The sequence below is a fragment of the Patiria miniata genome, unplaced genomic scaffold (assembly GCF_015706575.1).
Source record: "Patiria miniata isolate m_02_andy unplaced genomic scaffold, ASM1570657v1 HiC_scaffold_20, whole genome shotgun sequence".
Lineage (NCBI taxonomy): Eukaryota > Metazoa > Echinodermata > Asteroidea > Valvatida > Asterinidae > Patiria > Patiria miniata.
In genome coordinates this window covers 7,384,935-7,405,104 of record NW_024037059.1, presented here as the reverse complement: position 1 = coordinate 7,405,104, position 20,170 = coordinate 7,384,935, and the positions used below count along the sequence as shown (strand labels likewise).

Below are 20,170 nucleotides of genomic sequence, written 5' to 3'. Positions count from 1 at the left end.
CGCGAGGGACTCCTGAAGCACGCAAATTACACCGCGCCATTTTAATTTGCGTGCGCAAGTTAACTTGCGCAAAGGCGATCGCAACCTTCTTTTGCGGGAGGGATTTTCATTGATGAAGAAATCTTTTTTCAAAACACGAGTACATGGAGAAATAATGGAATAAATGAATGAATAAAGAAATAAATAAAAAAGGGGAATTCAATTAGCGTCAATGAAAAGAAACATTGAGATTTAGCAGTGCTTATCAGAGAAGTTGTTTAAGGGTACGTGGGGGCGGGGCCAGGGAGGGGACCGGGCAAGCAATCAACTTAAGCACACTAGCGGCGATTGCAAACTGCAAAAAAGGATAGGAAAGTCACATTTTCTTTGGAAGTGCTTTCAAAATTACAACTAACATGAATGAATTTATCTGAAGAAAAAAAGACTGCTTTAGCCTGCAAAAGTCACTTTGGTACTGGATAGTCATCTGCTAAAGAAGTTCGAAAGATTTCCATATATACGAAGTTCACTCAACACCCTGTGTACAAACCCTATGAGATTGGACTGAAAAATTCTAAGTGTTTTCTAAGAAAATGCTTGTATTTTCTCACTGCTCAAATTGACTTTGATAACATGAAATTGCTATCTGGGGGCTTTTTGTTAGTCAATAACACGAGGGACTCCCGTAGCATGCAAATTACACTGCGCCATTTTAATTTGCGTGCGCACGTTACAACTTGCGTAAAGGCGATCGCAATTCAATAATTGAGAACCTGGCTCAAGGCGACTGCGCAAACAATCAAACACACTAGCGGTGATTGCTTAAAAAGTGTACAAAGTTCCTGAAATTGTTCAATAATGGAGACCAGTTTCAAGTTTTTTGCCTTGTAACACAAATTAGCATTTCATTTAGGCCTATATTCTTAAATGTAAATAAATCATAATTTCCTATGTGTTACCCCTTGTTAACGTAAAAAGAATGATTATTTGTAAAATGCTTTAAATTACATTACATATAGGCCTACTGTACAGGAAACAGGACAACTCGTACGCAAACCAACTCGTACCTGAGACAACTCGTACACGGATTGGTCAACTCGTACGTGAACCAACTCGTACGTGGGCCAACTCGTACGTGGGCCAACTCGTATGCGGGCCGAAATGAGACAATTTAAAAAACAAATTGAATGATATACCGTTTCGTCAAGTCCACCTATACATGATCGCCAAAAGTTCACCCCAAAACATACCCGAAAATTAATAAGCCTTTTCGGAGTTCCAACAACGCACATTGTTTGTCCCCAAATGCCCTTTGACAGTACCCACAAGGCACAAACAGCCTTTTTGTAAAGTCAGTGGCGCGATGTTGTCAAAGGTCATTTGAGACAAACAATGCCCGTTGTCACAGGTTACGAATGCGCAGTTGGAACTCCGAAAAGGCTTATTACTGTGTGATGACTGTTTGATATGATTGTAGCCATATGTATGGTCCTTATTCACGAGTTGGCCATTTTTGTCGAGTTCCCTGAATGTATTTCATTTATTGTTAATTGTTGAATGGGATGGCGCCAGACTGTTTATGCAGGCATAAGCAGCCTTATTTTACTGTCATTTTTTTTTAAACATGGCTTTAAACATTAGGGAATGTTTAATAACAAATTTTAAATTATGCATTGAAGCAGACTGGAATTGATTATAAATTAAGTTGCTTTCATTTCTCTTCGCAAGCTCAAAAAATTAAGATTTTACCTAACTTTTAATTCAATATGGTTGACTCGTGAATAAGGCCCATTTTCAGCAATTTCTATTCCATTGATGCAACGATCGATGTACAAGTTCAAAAGTTTTGATGATAAATTAGAAAAAAAACCGATAAATGTTGCAACCGATATATTGTCAGACTCAGAGTGTGACGGCATGCAGGTAAAACCACGAGACGAGTGTGGAGAATTTGTCAACACATACAATGATTTGATTTACACTCGTAGCGTGGCGCATATTGTGGGAGGTCTACAAATGCAGTGGACATTATACGACTTAAATTCTCACTACACGTGGCATTATCTTGTCGTATAGCATACGATGTGGGCCAGCAGGACAGTGTGCGATGGTCCGAGAAAAAAAATCATAACTTTTTTGTTATGAGCAATAAAAAGCTGATTTAAAAATCAACTAGTTGGGATCACTCAGTAACACAACATAATCCCCTTCAAAAAAAAATGTCGCTGGCCGGCCGACCGACCAACCCTAATTTCCTATCATAGGAAGTTAGGGTAGGTCAGTTGGCCGGCATAATCCTATGTGACACGAACATGCCCGGACTAAAAGTTTCAGTAAATGTACTTGTACCACGCTAGTCTATACTCACGCGTACGAGTTGGCTCGCGTACGAGTTTGTCTGCAAACGAGTTGGCCCGAGTACGAGTTGAACCGCGGACGAGTTGGTCCGCGTACAAGTTGTCCTGCATACGAGTTGGTCGCGTACAAGTTGGCTCATGTACAGGTTGACCTGTATTCGTGATGCATTGCAAATTTTGGAAAGAAATATCAAACCAAAAACTTCCAGCAGCCATATTTGGTGAGTATAATTAACTTTTGGAAACAGTGTCCTTGTTTTGCAGTCGTTATACCATTTCTTCAATTACCTCAGTCAGAGGAAAATATATGGTGAGAAGATGTGATGTAAAATTGAGAAGAAACTGTCCATTGTTGTCCTTGTATTTTTATTTTCCTTGGTTTTATTGCTTTAAGGTCTGCAACTCTGCATTATGATGATTACAGTAACCCAACTCGGCCTTTCGGATACCTAACTGAAAATTCTTTGAATTCCAACCATTACACAAAGATAGTAGTAATAATAAGGATAACTAGAGGTTCGCGTTTGTTGTTACAAACGCAGAGTGGTCGGGCAGGCAGCTTGTTCATTAAACACTGCCGAGTTAAGTTATGAATATGTTTATGTAAGAACAAGGATCACGAAATTAAATCCTTTCCAGTACAATCAATTATTTTGTTTAAAAAAATGCATCTTTAACGGTGTGATAAATTTTAGTAAAATTTCTATGTACACATACAAGTTATTTCTGGCTTAATGACATCATTATTCAAAAACAGGAAGTGAATAATGATTTAGTTCGGAGTGGATAAATGTTCGTTGTGAAGTAAAATAACGTATGAAAATATGGAAAATATAATTGTATGCATTCATAACACCTAACTCCGGTTTGATGACGTCACAGTATTTGGAAGCAAAAGGTAAACATTGTAAGGGATTTCGTTACTTGGGCTACAAAGATATACGACATGAATCAAATGATATAATTACATTTAAAATATTATCGTTTTCAAATTCTCATAGAAGTAACTTCCGGTCTCATGACGTCATGAATTTGAAACCTTGCCAAATCATCTGTGGTTAATCAAAGAATATCAAGGGGCGAGTTTGTGAAATTTTACCAAACAATATCAAAACTGGCTACTAAAATATACATCCGCCGACACGGTCCGTACTGCGCAGCATCACACCACATACAGGGTGAGTCAAAAAAAGCGGAACCCAAACCCAATAAAATATATTTCTAATTTAAAAAATATGTAGCACCAAAAATAGTAATGACTGAAAAGGCAATTTCATAAGCTACTTCTAGATGAAAAAAAATACTGTTATTGCTCAACCCGCTCAAAGAATATCACCATTTGAACACAATGACCCTAAAACCTGTCTCGTCCAAAAAAAGCAATTCATTGTGTGATTGGACTGTTTTGAACAACAAGGAAAATAACACAGAATACTTGTTTCAACAACTGTCACCAAATGTAGTACACATTATCTTTATTAACAACCCTGGTTAGGCAAACAATATGATTTATAAAAATGTACTTTTTTTAAAGGACGGGTCTCCAAATATTTTTAACGTTTAAACTGAGATTTTATCGCTGGTGATGTTTAAAGACAATTGCGACGATGATTCTTGAAATCGCATTTTTTGGACGAGACAGGTTTTAGGGTCATTGTGTTTAAATGGTGATATTTTTCGAACGGATTGACCAATTTCAGTCAATTTTTTCATCTAAAAGTACCTCATGAAATTTGCTTTCCAGTCATTATCATTTCCGGTGCTACTTATTTTTTTACATATGAAATATAATTTTGGGGGTTTGGGTTCCGCTTTTTTTTACTCACCCTGTACATGTACCACATTCGCTATGGGGCACATAATTACATGTACATTTAAGTGCCTGACACTAAGTGACAGATTTGTTTTGTAACCATAGTGTGCAACCATATTTTCATATGCTGCACTACCCGTGGTGAAACATGAAACACTTTATTGGGAATTTAATGAAGTATTTTCCCCATGCCTCTTTCAGGAAATCAGCCTGCTCTCACCAAGAAAGGAAGTGACTAGCAGGCCCTTGGTGTTTGATGAACGTGCACACGTTTCAAGACCTTGTCAGCGATGAAGTTCCAGCCTGACTAAGCATCTGCAGATTAACATGCAGACGTCAAAAAAGAAACACTTTATTGGACAGTAATCCATCAGCGAGCAAGATGGCAAGGATCCCGAAAGAACAACAGCATAATTATGTCTCCATTTGATCTTCGATGCTGCGTTGAAACAACATGTGTACATTGTCTACAGAACATAACGTTGCACCATGAGACTTCTGTACATTTACAACCAGTTACAACCAAGCTAATTCCATCGAGGGGGAGTTCAACGTTTACCATCATAACCAAGGACCTAGATGTGCGGTACAGTTACCAGTTAAAGTGTGTTTAAACATTCTCACTGCAGACAGTTTTTGACAGGAGTTCAGCAAAACACAAACTTGTGAAATACACACTGTTCTACGATTGATTGTGTGCAAAGTCTCCTTGCTTCTAAATGCCAACACTTAGAAGGCTGTACAACACATGCTTGCGACGACGTCTGTGACAAAAGCTTCAAGGACTTGACCGTTTCCAATGTTTCTACTCTGTTCTGGCACCATCCATGACTAGATGTCAGATGACGCACACATTGAGCAATGGTTGTGATGAGTTGTGTGATGGATGCAGCAACCAGCCGTTCCTGAGACTGATGACAGTAGACAAGCCCAGAGGTAAGAGAATCACTATGATAATCACAGATGCTGATTTTGATGCTCAACATGTATTTGCCGATAATTGGTTGACAAAAACTTGTTGTAATCTTGCGTTGAGGGTTGCAGATATATATTAAAGTTTTTTGCTATTAAATATATTTTGGTTGTTGGGATGTTCGACAAAAACCTCGAAATCAGCATACAGTAAACTCCGGCTAAGACAGCAATCTTGGGACCAGAGAATTTGTGACGACTTACGCGAATGTCGGCTTCTGCTGCAAGTCGTCATTTTGCCGACTTAATACACAAATTGAATCACGGAGTGAAAAAAATAGATTGAATTAATGGCCTATGCGCATCTGTATCTGGATCGTGCAAACAAGATTCATGGCTAAAATTCAAAGGCTTTGATTTACCCTGGTTTATTTCTACATCCATGGTTGATTCCAGCAAATATATCCTCAATGTTTATCATCACAAACAGGCTGTGCTTTTGATCACAGAAAGTCATACATGTACATGACCCTTAGGCTTGGGACGGTATTGCATTTACTATGCCGCGGTATCCAGTGACAAAAAAAATGCGGTATTCACTAAAACCGCGGTATTGTGTTAAGTGGGGTATTACATGTACGTCATTATCAGGGGAAAATATATAACTAACCACCAAGCACCACGCACGGATCCTACACACAAGGATTAACGACTCGGCCCAACTCCTGGTTAGACACGTGATAACGGCCCGTACTGGTGGCAAGTACCATGAATACTTTTCAACAAAGACCACTACGCACGGTGGCTTTCAGATTTGCAAGGCTCTGCGCCTGATCTGGCCTCGAAGTCTTGTCAAGCCAGCGAATTATATTTTTGAATATTCATGAGTCTACGTTTTTGGTCTTTATTATTGAATTCTGATAAGTGATAACTACATAACCATGGTAATGCCGAGCAGAATATCTTTAGCTTTAAGATGAACAATGAAATGTCGCTGGGCAATTCCACGGTTACTCACGTTACATTTTACTAAATTATCATGGTTAGTATGTTTCTACCCAATAGGCATCAGAACTACTCAAAACTCTGACTTAAATTTGCATTTTGGATCTCCAACGGCAAGTACTCCAACATAAAGGTTTTCATCTGACATTATTCTGATACTATTACAGTGCATACTGATCCCCTATCAGGAATTTGTTGTTTCCTCTTAAGTCCAGCTGTAGTTTAGTTTTTAAAACTAATGCTGAGCCATCAGAACAAACCTCTCATGTTCTGAGAGTCTGCTAAAACTTAATGTATGCCACGATAGCACAGAATATAGGGTCCATGGGAAGGCCACACTACCAAATAAACCTTTTAATTTAAATGTAGGGACGTACAGATGTCGTCTTATCTATACTAATGACATAAATCACACTTATAACACATAATTTATATTAGGCGAAAGCAGAGCACTTTGAGCGCCGCCTGTTCCCGCCGTTTATTGCTGATGGCAAAGATTGTTTGCCCTCTGATAACAAGATTATACATTAAAAATTAACAATTAACAAAATGGGCAAAGCCTGTTTGCCCTTCCAATGACAAGATCCTTTTGGACCATTAACAAAATGAACAAGTTGACAGTTTGCACTCTAATAACAAAATGAAATTGCAAGTTTGGTCACATTGAACCATTATCAAGACTTTTAGAATACCAAGTCTCACATCTTAAATATACCATGTTGTATTATGCAAGATTTAGATAACACATCATCGGAGAACGCGACGTCCAGGAAAAAAACAGAGATAAAATTGTTAAAATGCTCTGAAAACCTGTGCCCAACAACATTCAACGCTCTCCTCTGTGAAGGTGTTGGACTTCACCCTGTATTATAACATATGTTGCCACAAATAATATTTTTTCCAAATATGTTTCTATAAGCATTATTTCGAAAATAGTGTTGTCACTGTGGAGTGCTCGCTAGAACTGACTTCATTGTCACAATACCTCTCTATTAAACCTTACTACCAACGCCCTATTATATAATACCACCTGGCTTCGTAATGCACACTATGCATTGTCCGAAACTCTAAGACAAATATTTCCCGCTATACTGCGAACCGCGGGAAATGAATAGTCTTATCTATACTAATGACATAAATCACACTTATAACACATATTTTATATTAGGCGAAAGCAGAGCATTTTGAGCGCCGCCTATAATAGAACATTACCAAAGCAAGGGTTAAATTAAAATTAAAATAATTGAAAATGACGTTTCCTTCTTTCACGATATATACAACTGTACCATAATTATCAAAGTGCTCCAAAAAATTAAGTCGTACTTTCGACTTCAATCTCTCTTTTTAGTCTTGTATTTCAATCAGAATCTACAATCCAAGACTCTGTGTGACCTTTAGCCTCTTTTCTAGAGAATCTTTTATGTAACCATCTTTACTTTCCTCTCTTCTCCACCTTCCGTGTCGCTTCAGACACAGCTCTTTTACGTCATTATTAGCAGCTGCTGTTGCGCCACCTGACCTCAGAGAGTGCAAGCCTAAATTTAATTGAGGTGCTACTGAAGACAACATTTTGAGGATGCATTCCCTAGCCCTAGTGTAACTCAGTTGTTTGTCTTTTGACACTAGTTTACACACGTTTTTCGACCTGTGTGCTGGTTTGAACAAAAATTCTTCTGATTTAGAACTTATACCTGCTCATCATCATCATCATCATCAGCGTTTAAAGTCCATTTGTCCCACTTTGTGGGGTTGGACATTTCATTTCCTTAATGGCTGCTCTCCAAGCTTTCCTGTCCATGTGAGCGATACCAGATGTTTTGGCATCTTCTTCTACAGTTTCCCTCCAGGTTTTTCTGGGTCTCCCATGAGGCCTTCTTCCGGTGACTCAAAAATTTAAAGCTCTCTGGAGCCAGTGTGTTGCCTCTCTCCTAGCCACATGTCCATACCATCTAAGCCTGTTAATCCTCATAACCTCTGCTACCCCCATCAGGCCCACTGACTGAAGGAGGACTTCATTCCTCGTTCTTTCATGTAGTGATGTCCTGCACATCCACCTCACCATCCTCATCTCAACCTTTTCCAAGCGCTGTACACTAGACGATTTCATTGCACATGTTTTGCTCCCGTATGTCATGCATTTTCTTACACATGCATCATACACCTTCCCTTTCACTCTCAGAGGGGTCACCCTTGAGGTGAGGAAGGGAGAGAGTTCACGAAACGTTTTCCAAGCACTTTGGATCCTTGCAGTCACAGCTGCTGTCTCGCCTCCTCTGGCAGCTAACATGTCTCCCAGGTAGCAGAACTTCTCCACATTTTCATACATCTCTCCATGGAAATCCAGACCTGTCAAAGTCCCACTGGTACCTTTCTGTGAGATTGAACCTAAGCATCTCTTGCAGATGATTGTCTTACTTGCTGCTTGCAGGCTACCAGAGATTCCACTGCATCTGCGATGGACCCAGCTCCTGCAGTTGGTGCATCTGATTGAGTTTGATCCAACACCTGCATAGCAAACTCCACAGGGGTATTCTCCTGTTTTCTCTCTCACCTGCATCTGCAGAAGACACCATGACCTTGGACTTTCCAGCGTTCACTTTCAGACCCTTTCCTTCTAGGGCTGCTTGCCATGAAGACATTCTAGCTACCAGTTCTTGTTCACTCTCAGCCATCAGCACCAGGTCATCTACATAGAGCAGTTCCCACGGAAAGCCTTCCCTAATATCTTTTGAGATGACATCCATTACGATGATGAAGAGGAGAGGACTGAGCGCTGAACCTTGATGAACTCCCACTTTAATACCAAAGCTTTTGCTGTCACCACACGATGTTTGGATGTGGGTCTTTGCTTCCACAAATAGTGCCATGACTGCTTGTACTAGCCACTCCTCGACACCTACCATCCTCATAGCCCATCTGGCAACCTCCCTTGGTACACGATCAAAGGCCTTCTCGAGGTCAACAAATGCAAAGTACAGCTGCCGCTTCTTTGCAAGAAACTTTTCTTGCATCTGACGTACGGTGAATATGGCATCGATAGTTCCCTTTCCTGGCATAAAGCCAAACTGCATTTCATCAACTGCGACCTGCTCTCTGATTCTCTTTTCAAGTACTCTCTCACAGATCTTCATGGCGTGCTCGAGAAGCTTGATGGCACGGTAGGATCCACAGGCCAGTGGGTCTCCTTTTCCTTTATAGAGTGGGACTACTGCACTCAGAGTCCAGTCAGATGGAATATGACCTTCATCTAGTATTGAACAGATCTGTCAACCACTCCACACCATGCTTCCCTGATGCTAGTAAAAGTTCTGTGACAACGCCTGATGGACCAGCTGCCTTTCCCTGGCTGGAAAGTGAAAGGGCACGAGCAACCTCATCTTGGGAGAGGAGACATCTTGGACCCTCTGTTGCGTCACACTCAATGATCCCATCCCATGAGTTTTCAACATTCATGAGGCGTTCCATGTAACTCCTCCACACTTCTTTCATTGAAGCAGCCTCAATGACGATGCTTCCAGCCTCATCTTTCACACATGTTGGACCCATCACATCCACAGCGGCTTGTGCCATCTGCTGTACTATCCGGAATAGCATCTTTTGGTTCCCTTCTGTTATCTCCTCCAGAAGCTCTGTTCTCTTGGCCTCCTGGGCTTCCCAAATCACTCGACGTGAGTTTTTCTTTGCTAGCTTGTATGCTTTATGGTCTTCCTCCCTCCCTGACTGATCCCAGATTGTAAACTTTGCATTCTTCTCCTCAACAGCCTTTGCAACATCCTCATTCCACCACCAGGTTTCTTTGTGTCTGCCTTTCCCTCGTGTCCATCCGCACACCTCTGCTGCTGCCTCAAGCCAGATCTTTTTCACCTGCTGTGGACATGTATCTCATAAGCATATTATATGGACAAGCTGAACTTGAACCTTTAGCAATTACGACTTCATTGCCTGCCCGATACTGATCAGTTTTACTCTTTTGAATGCACACTGTAAAATAATCTGAATGAACTGAAATATCACTACATCTGATAGAACTTAATTATCAAATCTCAAGAAACCGGCGAAAGCCATAGTTATCATACTAAGATTCCTTATTACCAATAAATCTTGGTTGTCGTCAAATATATTACAAAGCTCAATTAACATCTCTGAAGTGACGACATCTTTCTTGATAGTTTCCGACCTGTCGTTCTTTTTGCCGACTCGTGAAGGTTTCTAACAAAAGCGTTGTCTGTGGGATCGAAGAGACCGTTCATGTCATGTGCCCACTTGATGCCATATATTGCTGATGAAATGACGTGATGTGACGACCCCATCTGAAGTAGCTCTGTTATGTACACTGCTACGTGAATTGGCTGAGCTGGTAAGTCTTTGTAACTGTTCTTGGTGCAAAAGTTCTGCAACCTCCTAAAGCTCCCATAGTACTTGCTTATGGTGCTGTCACTTCTTGAAGACATCATGTAGCTACACATCTTCTCTGCAACGTCTTTTCCCTTAACTCCTCCTCTTTCCAGTGCATCTGTGAGGTTGTGCTTCACCGATACCTGTCAGAATAAAACAGTGTACGTATCAACTTTGGCCACAATTCTTAATTCAAAAGACAGTTTTCAGCGCTATTAGCTTAAATCTCACTGGATTTTCACCGAAAATACCATTGTTGCCTCGCCCCCTGTAAATCAAATTGTTTTGTGGTAAGACTTCTTTGTCCAACACAAAGTTATTAAATGTTTCACAATCTGAAACCAAAAATGGCCAAAATGGAGCCGATTTCCACATGGGAATCACCAGTGTTCCTTTAGCTTCATCCTTTTGCAATTTTTTCAGTACTCTCAGAATTAGCCTAGGAGGGGGAACCAGCCAGTTGCATTCACCTGTCCAGTTCTGACTGAATGCATCTACACCCTCTGTTCCAGGACACCACCACGTGGAGTTGAATCTTTTGCATTTTTGGTTAAAATTTGACGCAAACCTGTCTTTTGAATGGGGCCCCCATCTCTTATCTAGGTACCGTAGTTTTCGGAATATAAGCCGCGCGGCGTATAAGCCGCAGCACGCAAAAATCTGCAAATTAAGATTTGAAGTCGGCGTATTAGCCGCACCGGCGTATGAGCCGCACCGACCGCTGCGGATTCAATTTTGTAAGGCCTCCAAATTCTAGTCAAAATGCTCTGAACCAGTTCCATTTACACTACAGAAGCTATTCAAAGGGCCACAAAAGTTATATCAAACCATTTACAATCGATACTGATACAAACAAATATGGGAATTGATGAGAAATAAACACCGGGAACTGCTGCCGGCTGCCCCGTCATAGCCCGGCAGCCTGCGCCACGCACGCCGGTGAGAGAGTATGAAACCCACCGTGTGTTGTCTGACTGGAGCGCTACAAATCTTGCTTTGTGGCAACAGATGCTGATTTGTTTTGTCCTAAGAATAAACAGGTCCGTTTTTACCTCAAAACTTATCAAATTGTTGCGATTACTAACGAGTAGTTGCGATAAAAATTCAAGTTTCGATCGTAACTTTCTTCGGAAATAGTCAAAACGAAGCGGACATTTTAATAGACGAATCCATTAATTTTGTAAGGGGTGATTTAGTCCCTCTTTTGAGTTTTACATCGTTTCTTGAATACATTTCAAGAAAACAAAATATATTGTGACGTTGAACAACTGATTATGTAATAAAAAAATGTTTCGAACGCCATAACAATTTTAGTCGTCTTTTTTCTTTTTTTTTTAACAGCGGAAATATTGGTAATTATTGTTCACAAGAAAGAACACCCCTTTATTACCACAAATGGTGTGGTCCGCTGGGGGAAAGCATGCTGCATATCGCTACTGCACTGTACCAGTATCACGTACGGCTGGTCGCAAGTGTCGAAGACAACTTTCATCCCCGTACTTTTTACCGCTCGGTACCTTTACGTGAGACGTGGTTTTGGTTTGTTAATGACTTTCTTAATTTATAATTCATTTCAGCAACACATCTCTTCTTGTACCAGTACATTAAATACACATGTGAATCTTATTTTTATTCTTCAAGGCTCGGCGTATGAGCCGCCCTGTGTATAAGCCGCAGTAAACATTTTCATGGGCAAATTCAACATATAAGCCGCGGCTTATATTCCGAAAATTACGGTACTCAAAAACCCATGACTGTAATTGCCAATCATCACTATCTGATGTCCTGCTCAGAGTGTCTGCCAAGCGGTTATTATTTCTCTGTATCCATTCTGGTTGTAAGTTTATACTTTTCTGTTCACAAAACTTATTGATACTAATGGAAATGCTTTGGAGGTCTGGTTTTTACTGCCAGATGTTAGAATTTGCTTCACATTTTTGCTATCAGTAAACCACTTAACTTGTTTGCTGCCCAAAACCTGAGCATTACTTTTCAATACTCTTTCTACGGCTGCAGCTTCTTTCCAACTGGAGCTTTGCTGCGCTTCCTGTGGGTTCCATGAACCAACTACCTCTGTGCCTTCGGCCACAGCTCCCGCACCCAGGGAAACATATCCGCCATAACCTATTGCGGATGCATCACTGAAAGCATCAATGTCACAAACATCTTTATTTTCAATACTTAATCCTTTGTCATTTAGGATTTTGACCTTTTGTTTCCAATATTCAATCTCCTTATATGCTTCATCATCTACTATCACTGGCGCATTCCAACTCGCGCGAGCGTCTATACAACGATACAAAGCTCTCGTTTTTAACCTTACCATACTACCAATTGAGTGGGCCAGGGAAATGATTTGCCCCACAACCGATGCTAGAAATCTAACTGGAACTAATCTGTCTATATCTCACTGGATCTGACTAATGAGAGAATCCAATACCATTTCAAGTCTGTCTATTCTACATGAGGTAGCATGTAAAGTCCCCAGCGTCATGTGCCAACAGAAACCCAACCATTGTACTGTTTGCGATGGTTGCCAAACACACTTTTCTTCTGCTATCAAAAATCCAAGATCTTTCAATGAACCTTTCACCAGATCACTAAGTGCCTTAGATTCCTCTAAGTTACTGTTGCCTCCTAATCCATCATCTAAAAACATGACCACCCTGTGTCCCTTTGATCTCCAAAAGGTAACAATAACTCTCACCAATTTTGAGAAAATGTAAGGAGCAGTTGCTAATCCGAATGGTAACACGTTAAACTGGTAAAAATGACTTTGACCACCTTCTTCCCATGAAAAGCCCAGATACTTTCTGTGCTCGAGAAAAATCTCTACATGATGATAAGCTGACTTCAAATCAAATGTGAACAGAAAATCACCCTTTTTGAACATCTGTTTTGCAACCGAAACATCCTCGTACTTGCATTTATACTGCATTAAATGTGGATTGATATTTCTACAATCTAAAACCAATCGAGGTTTGCCCATTTTGCTAAAGGCAACTGTCAATGGATTCACACAATAGGGTTGAAGAAAAACTTCCATGATTGATCCCTTTTCCTTCAATTTCCTCTGAAACAAATGTTTGGTTATCTCTTGCTGACTTATTCAATGTTATTCGAATGTCCTAAATGGAATCTTGTACCCCTCCTCTATCACTCCTCTAATATGAGAATTAACGTTTACCTCGTCCCAACTGCTAAGGGAATTTCTTAATCTACCCATGGTTGGTAATGACCCTACACTTTCACATTTGTCTGAAACCTGATATTCTTATCAACTAAGCAAGAGACATGACCACTTAACTTATCCGACTTTGTCGCTTGTCCCTTCCTTGCACACTCATACTTCCAATGCCCAGGCTGTCCACAAGTGAAGCAGAGGCCGGGCTTCCGTGCGGATGGCGTGTTGCTTGCCAAAGTTTGACGACTGGTTGAAGCCGTCTGTTCAGTTTTTGTCGTTGTCGGCCAGGATGAAAATCTGCTCACTTTCCTGCTGCTTTTCTTCTGATCTTGTTTTTGCTTTTTTGTAGAGCTGGCTTCAGCTCTGTTTATTCTTTTCTCACCCTCAGAATCTGATGCTAGTGGGTTAGATTCGTATTCTTTGACGATTTGCCACCCTCTGAAGAATCAGCCATTTTGATCAATTTTTGCCTATGTTTTAGAAGAGTTATACCTTCTGCAATGTCTTTGGCCGCCTGTTTAGTGTCTTTTCCGCTGGTTATCTTTGCCTCTGCATCTCGCAGCTTCGTGTTTACTTGTACGTTGAACTTATATTGGTCCTCACAGCCTTTTCTTTTAAAACTGTAGCCTTGGTCAATGCTCTCGTCGTTATTCGTCCCATACGCGGTCAAGCGTCGGCATATATCCTCACGCGCTATGCACATGCATGTAAAAATACAGCGCGAACGTGAGTTGGGTATAGTTTGGGTGACTTGGGATAAAAAAACTTGGTTACTCACGTTACATTTTTAGTTTCTCACATTACAAAAGCTACTCACGTTACCAAATTTAGTTGCCTTTTGTTTTTTAAATGTGTGTATTAGTGTCAACAAAACACTTCTATTTATATCTATGTTCATGCAAAGAATGATAATCCTGAATACCAACATTTAATTCATTAGAAATGTTGGTGAGAAAAAACTTTTATATTTCTTTTCTGTTACTCACGTTACATTGACCAAAAAAGGTATAAAATGCTACTTTTTGACATCTTAAAATGGATGACGGCTGTGAATTGACATATGTTTCAGAGATTAGGACTATCATACATGCTAGAAATAAGCGTATGATCAAAATATCTCTTATTGCATTAACTAACTCCTGGGGCTCTTTTACTAGAAAGTATCCTGAATCCGCCAAAATCCACCAATTTTGTCATTCAAAAAATGCTGGTATCCTGAATCCATCAGAATCCCCCAGTGTAGATAATGGAGGTATCCTGAATCCGCCAGAATCCACCAGCAAAAGTCTTGATGGATTCTGGCAGATTCAGGATACCATGGTGGCATAAAAAAAATACAGCATGTTTTTTCATAGAGTCTTCAAAATCCATCACCTAAATTTCTGGTGGATTTTGACGGATTCAGGATACCATGCTCGCATGAAAATTATGATGTGTGTTGTTGCATAGGATCCATCAAAATACACCAATGCACGGCGACCCCAGCATGGAGTACAGAAGTGAATACGTCTTGCGCACAAAATTTGTGTGAAAGACATTAGCGTGTGTTTCAGCCTGTAAATCGGCAGTGCGTCCACATGCGTCCCATTCACTGTGCGATATATCTCCGCCATTTTGGTTGTCTCTCGTAGGCACGCAACAAATTAACGTAAAGTAATGGAGCTTTCCTCCAGCACGTGACCTAGCTCAACGCGCGCGAAGCTAGAAATGCGCACCGAGTATTTATGCGATGCGCACACATAATTATTAGCGATGCACATGGTGCTCTTTACGCATAAACAGTGTTGCGTTCGTCACGTTTTCGCGCATTATTTGTATCTTTCCTCCAGCACGTGACCCTACATGTACATGCAAATAGTCCACCCAGTACATGTGTGTACATGTTTGTACAGTATGTGACAGACTTGGCAGGGCCAGCAGTATTTACTTGACCACAAACATTGCAAAAGAGTTAAACTGTTGAGATCCTGAATCCATCAAAGTCCCCCAATAGCTCAAAATGGAGGTACATGTATCCTGAATCCATCAAATCCGCCAGTTCCGCTAGGCTTCGAATCCTGAGTCCATCAAAATCCCCCAGTTTGTTCAATATGGAGGTATCCTGAATCCGCCGAAATCCCCCGAAACAGGGGGGGGGGGGGTGGATTTTGATGGATTTAGGTACATGTACGTTAGGGTTAATAGCAATCAAGGTTTAAACTTTACCAAATTGTTTGAGTTCTTTTTAGTACAAAAATATTTTTCACTTTACGACACGATTTCCCATTTTTTGGGGGATAAAATTGGGTCTTCTTTATTAATTTCTAATACTTGAATGCATAATCTGTAATAAAAATGTGAAACTCGGTTAAAAAATTAAACTTTTTTTGCTAAGCCATGTCCATCAAACCGTGGAATTGCCCCGCTTTTGTTTCATCGGTTCAGCATCTTATCTCTCTAAAACTTTTTAATAAAAGCCTAATTAAACACGAAATTTGGGTAAAGGATGTTCTCGAAATTTGATGTTTATTTCCCGGGTAAATACTTCATCTATGACGACAAAAACTGCACAATATCATCTGTTATATCCTGAAGTATTTATTTTAAAACAATTTTGGAACAATTGAATCTTAAATAAGGAGTAGTTTACAGTTTAATGAATATTTCCGTTTTAGATGTCTTGCAAAAACCCAACACAATAGGACACCTGGAAAATTTGCGATTACGTGTCAATGGGTATTAATGCTTGTTTTCACACGTCTAACCAATTAAGGCAAGTCCGCTCAGTGCATTTTGTACTAGAGCTCAGAACAGTCGTTTATCCTGGTGTCTAGGATCCGTGCACCATGTGCCGAGTTGATAAGCCGCCGGCGCGGCATAAATCAGGCAAATGCTTCACGCTGCAAATCTCCTACACTACAAGTGTCATGGTTTCATTATCAGTCCATTTGTTTGTAAAAACAAACAATATATCATTGTAATAGATTATTAAAAATGGAAAGCTTACTTTTTGTGGCGTTATATTGTTCGAAGTTGTAACGCCACTGGCATGACAAGGCCCTCTAAAAAATTTCGACCGCTGCCCGAGGCTGACCACGCGACGATCCCCCTATCCTAGCGAACGTATGCTTTTTAGTTGGTATCCATTGTGAGTGATTCAATAGGCTCATGCAATTTATGTCGGCCACCAGCGACTTCTTACGTGCTTCGCCGGACGTCATGTGAAAATGGACTCCTATAAAAAATAATCGTACTCTTTCTCACGTGATAGGTGTGTAATTGATTCTAGTAATCATCACAATGTTAGGCATGCGCAATTGTGGATGCTGTAATATGAAGTTGTCGGTGCCGTGACCAATCATACCAAAATATGAATGGAAAATGTTTCGAGCGCCGTTTTAGATGGCCAATCAGTCATTGTGCTTGTGGCCCCAGCAGGACGGGCGTAGGGTTTGTTGGTAACGTGTGATCGTACGGTGGTTTCCCCACGATAAGAAATAATGGCTTTGATACTTACGCTTTCTTTTGGAGTATTTTTTTTCTCGATTTTTATCTGGACGACTCGGTATCGTATGATACCGAGTCCCTTACCCTTGAACGTCGGTACCGTTGAATAACTAATGGACCAATCGTACCAAAACATGGAAGAAAAAAAAATGTTCCGAGCGTGGTTTTAGATGGCCAATCAATTCTGTTGAAAGGGCATTTTAGATCGAGGAATGCAATGCAGTGCGTGGGGAAAAGCACGTGTTTTAACTCTCTCTGTGCGGAACCAGTGTGGAACCACGTGTATGCGTATCATGCACTGACATGTACGGCCATGCACATGACGCAGGTGTATTCGGGGACTTTCGTAAACACTGTAAGTGTACGCTTCTAGATCGTACAAGAGTACATGTGTACAAGATTCCCTGACTCCACTTCGGATAAAATGGATCAATTTATAGATGCCGGAAAAATTGTAAGGTAATGGAACCAGTATAGCTGGCCTACACCCGTTCATGAACAAGTAACCAATAGCAAACAAAATTTGGACTGAAAAAAAATGGTAAATTTTGAGCAGTAGTTGAAAAATAGTTAGGTTTTTCCAACGGTGGTCGGCCGACCATTGTTGGAAATACATGTACATACAAAAATACCATTTTCTTGAAAATGACTTCACACCAGGTGCCATAATTTTACTGGATGCTTTAGACTGTCATTTACCAACATCCTAGTAAGGTATTTCGTAAAAACTTGATGTTTGCAAATGTTGTATATTCCCTTTAACTAAAGGTGATACATGTAAATAAAATCAAAATGAGAAATATTTATTAAAATAAATACGTAAATGTTATTTATGCTAAAACTGCACTCTTGGCAATACAAGTGGCAAATAAATTGTCAGAAAAAAAAGCTGTATGTTCAATTGAATTTGAATTACTCATCATCACTTTCGCTAGAACATGAACTTAAGTTGTCATCGTTCTGAGATGATGAGGCTTCCCTTGGATGGCGTCTACCGTATGGAAAGATGTATGGCCATTTTGACTTTTTGCCACCCTTCAGCCACATTACAACTGCATCAGTAGGGTCATAGTCCCCAATATCATTGGTCTGGAGAACAATGCGCAGTATGTCAATTAAGGCAGGGACTGTTAGGCTGCTGCGCCAGTCTGATTTCACAATTTTCATATGTGAGAATCCACGTTCGCATTGTGCATTTGACGCTGGCACAGTTAGGGCCAAATCCACCAAAGGAAGTATGTTTGTACATTCTTCCTTGAATCTGATGTGCAGTTCCTCCCAGCTCGGTCTCTTCTCGGGGTCTTGGCGTTGTCTGTGTGTAGTTGTCTGGTATATTCTATGTTTCAGAGTAGGCCATTCCTCCTCAGCTTCCTCAACATTTATGGAATTTTGAAGTATGGGCCGAAAATGATCAAGTAGCAGGGCAATGGCATCATTTCCAAAGTTCCCATCATCCTTCTCAGGCCATCCTTTCAGATTGATGAATGCCAGAGACTGTATGATTCCCGACTTGCAGTCAGCAAACCGGTTCTGCGGTGAACTCTGCAATCCGTCAATCAAAGCTACCTTATCCTTATGAAAGGCTTCAGTAGAATGGTCTGCATCTCTCAGCCTGCCAGAGGATTGAAGTGTGTGTCCATGGAATGTGTTGACTCCATGAACTTCAAGGTCAGAAACTCGCCGGTAGTATGGCCCAGGATTGGGTCTATATGCATCAAGTTTGCTGATAACTAGTTCCACTTCGTCCTTCATGGAAGCTGCTGAGTACATTTCAGAACTCTGAAATTTTAGCAACAGTTTGCTCAGTGTTAAAACAACATCTGTCAAGAAGTGTCAAAACAACACAAAACGCTTTGTCAACATCAAATCCAAGAAGCCCTTTGCCTTGGCCTTTGTTTCTTCTTTCACCTTGTCACCAACATCACTTGCATTTTGGAGCTGCTGACAGTGCTGGACAATGGCTGGGTATGTCACCCACAGGTTGTCAAGTGCCCGTCGCATGTGTGGCAACCAGCGCGTGTGCCACCAACCCTTGAAGGAGCCAGGAATTTAATACCCAATGAATCACAGCTTCTCTTCAACATACTCCGGTTCAAAGGACTGTTGTGGTAGAACTTATACAGGTTTTCGAGCAAGCTGTGAACTTTCTCCTGGTACGCTACCTTCTTGAGTGCGTCCTTGTAGCCCAACTCCAGACGATGGTTGAAGCAGTGTACTGACTGAAGAATGTCAGGGTCACACTCTAGTATGGCCCTTTGCTTTCGTTTTAGAAGGGTTGACACACCACTGTTACATCTGAGCATGACACTGGCACGGCACTTCCAAATCCAACCATCTTGGACATCAACTCATGTTCACCTAAGCTTAGATGGTCTTGGCAGCATTTCAGAACCCCACTTCAGATGTTCTGTGCATCAGCCTTCTCTAAACCAGCGAGACCAACAAAATCATTGCTTATGACCCCCTGGCTTGCTGTGCGAAGGTATACAATTTCTACTTCTTTGACTGAGCTGTCAGTAGAGCCATCCGAAAGTAGGGCATAAAATCTGCAATTCTTGATTTTGTCTTCTAGGACACTTCTTTGTGCTTCAGAGATGTAGTAGGCAAAGGTCCGGCATGACTTGTCGTTGCAGTAGGTGTCACCTAATTATAATATGTATAAATGAAAAATGAAATAATGACTTAATAATATAAATGGCATTGGCGACAGGTTAATGTGCAATATTTGTCAATAAATGGGTTTCCGAGGGATCTGCCCAGTTTTTTGATCACATGTATTATTGACTGAGTCTGCAAATGTGAACAACCTCTGCTCAAACATTTTAAGATCATATACATTTTAAGGTCACATCTTGAATGATAAAATCCAGAAATTTTCAACAAAAATGAGCAGTGAGTATAGTATGTATGCTTCAATACACAGAAAAGGCTTGCCCCAAGAATCAATTGTTCTAATTCTCCTCTCAAAAACGAAAATGAAAATGACACCCCGTAAAAACAAATAATAAAAAAAAAAAAATCAACAAATGGAATGACAAA

The 20,170-nt window shown here is 40.5% G+C and overlaps 1 long non-coding RNA gene across 1 annotated transcript in view; it reads left to right on the top strand.

The window, feature by feature from the left end:
• LOC119727432 overlaps positions 1 to 20,170 on the top strand; it is a 32,466-nt gene that overhangs the window by 452 nt on the left and 11,844 nt on the right. The window contains exon 2 of the long non-coding RNA XR_005270945.1: positions 4,351 to 5,085. This is a non-coding gene — a long non-coding RNA (uncharacterized LOC119727432). The remainder of the gene's footprint in view (positions 1 to 4,350; positions 5,086 to 20,170) is intronic.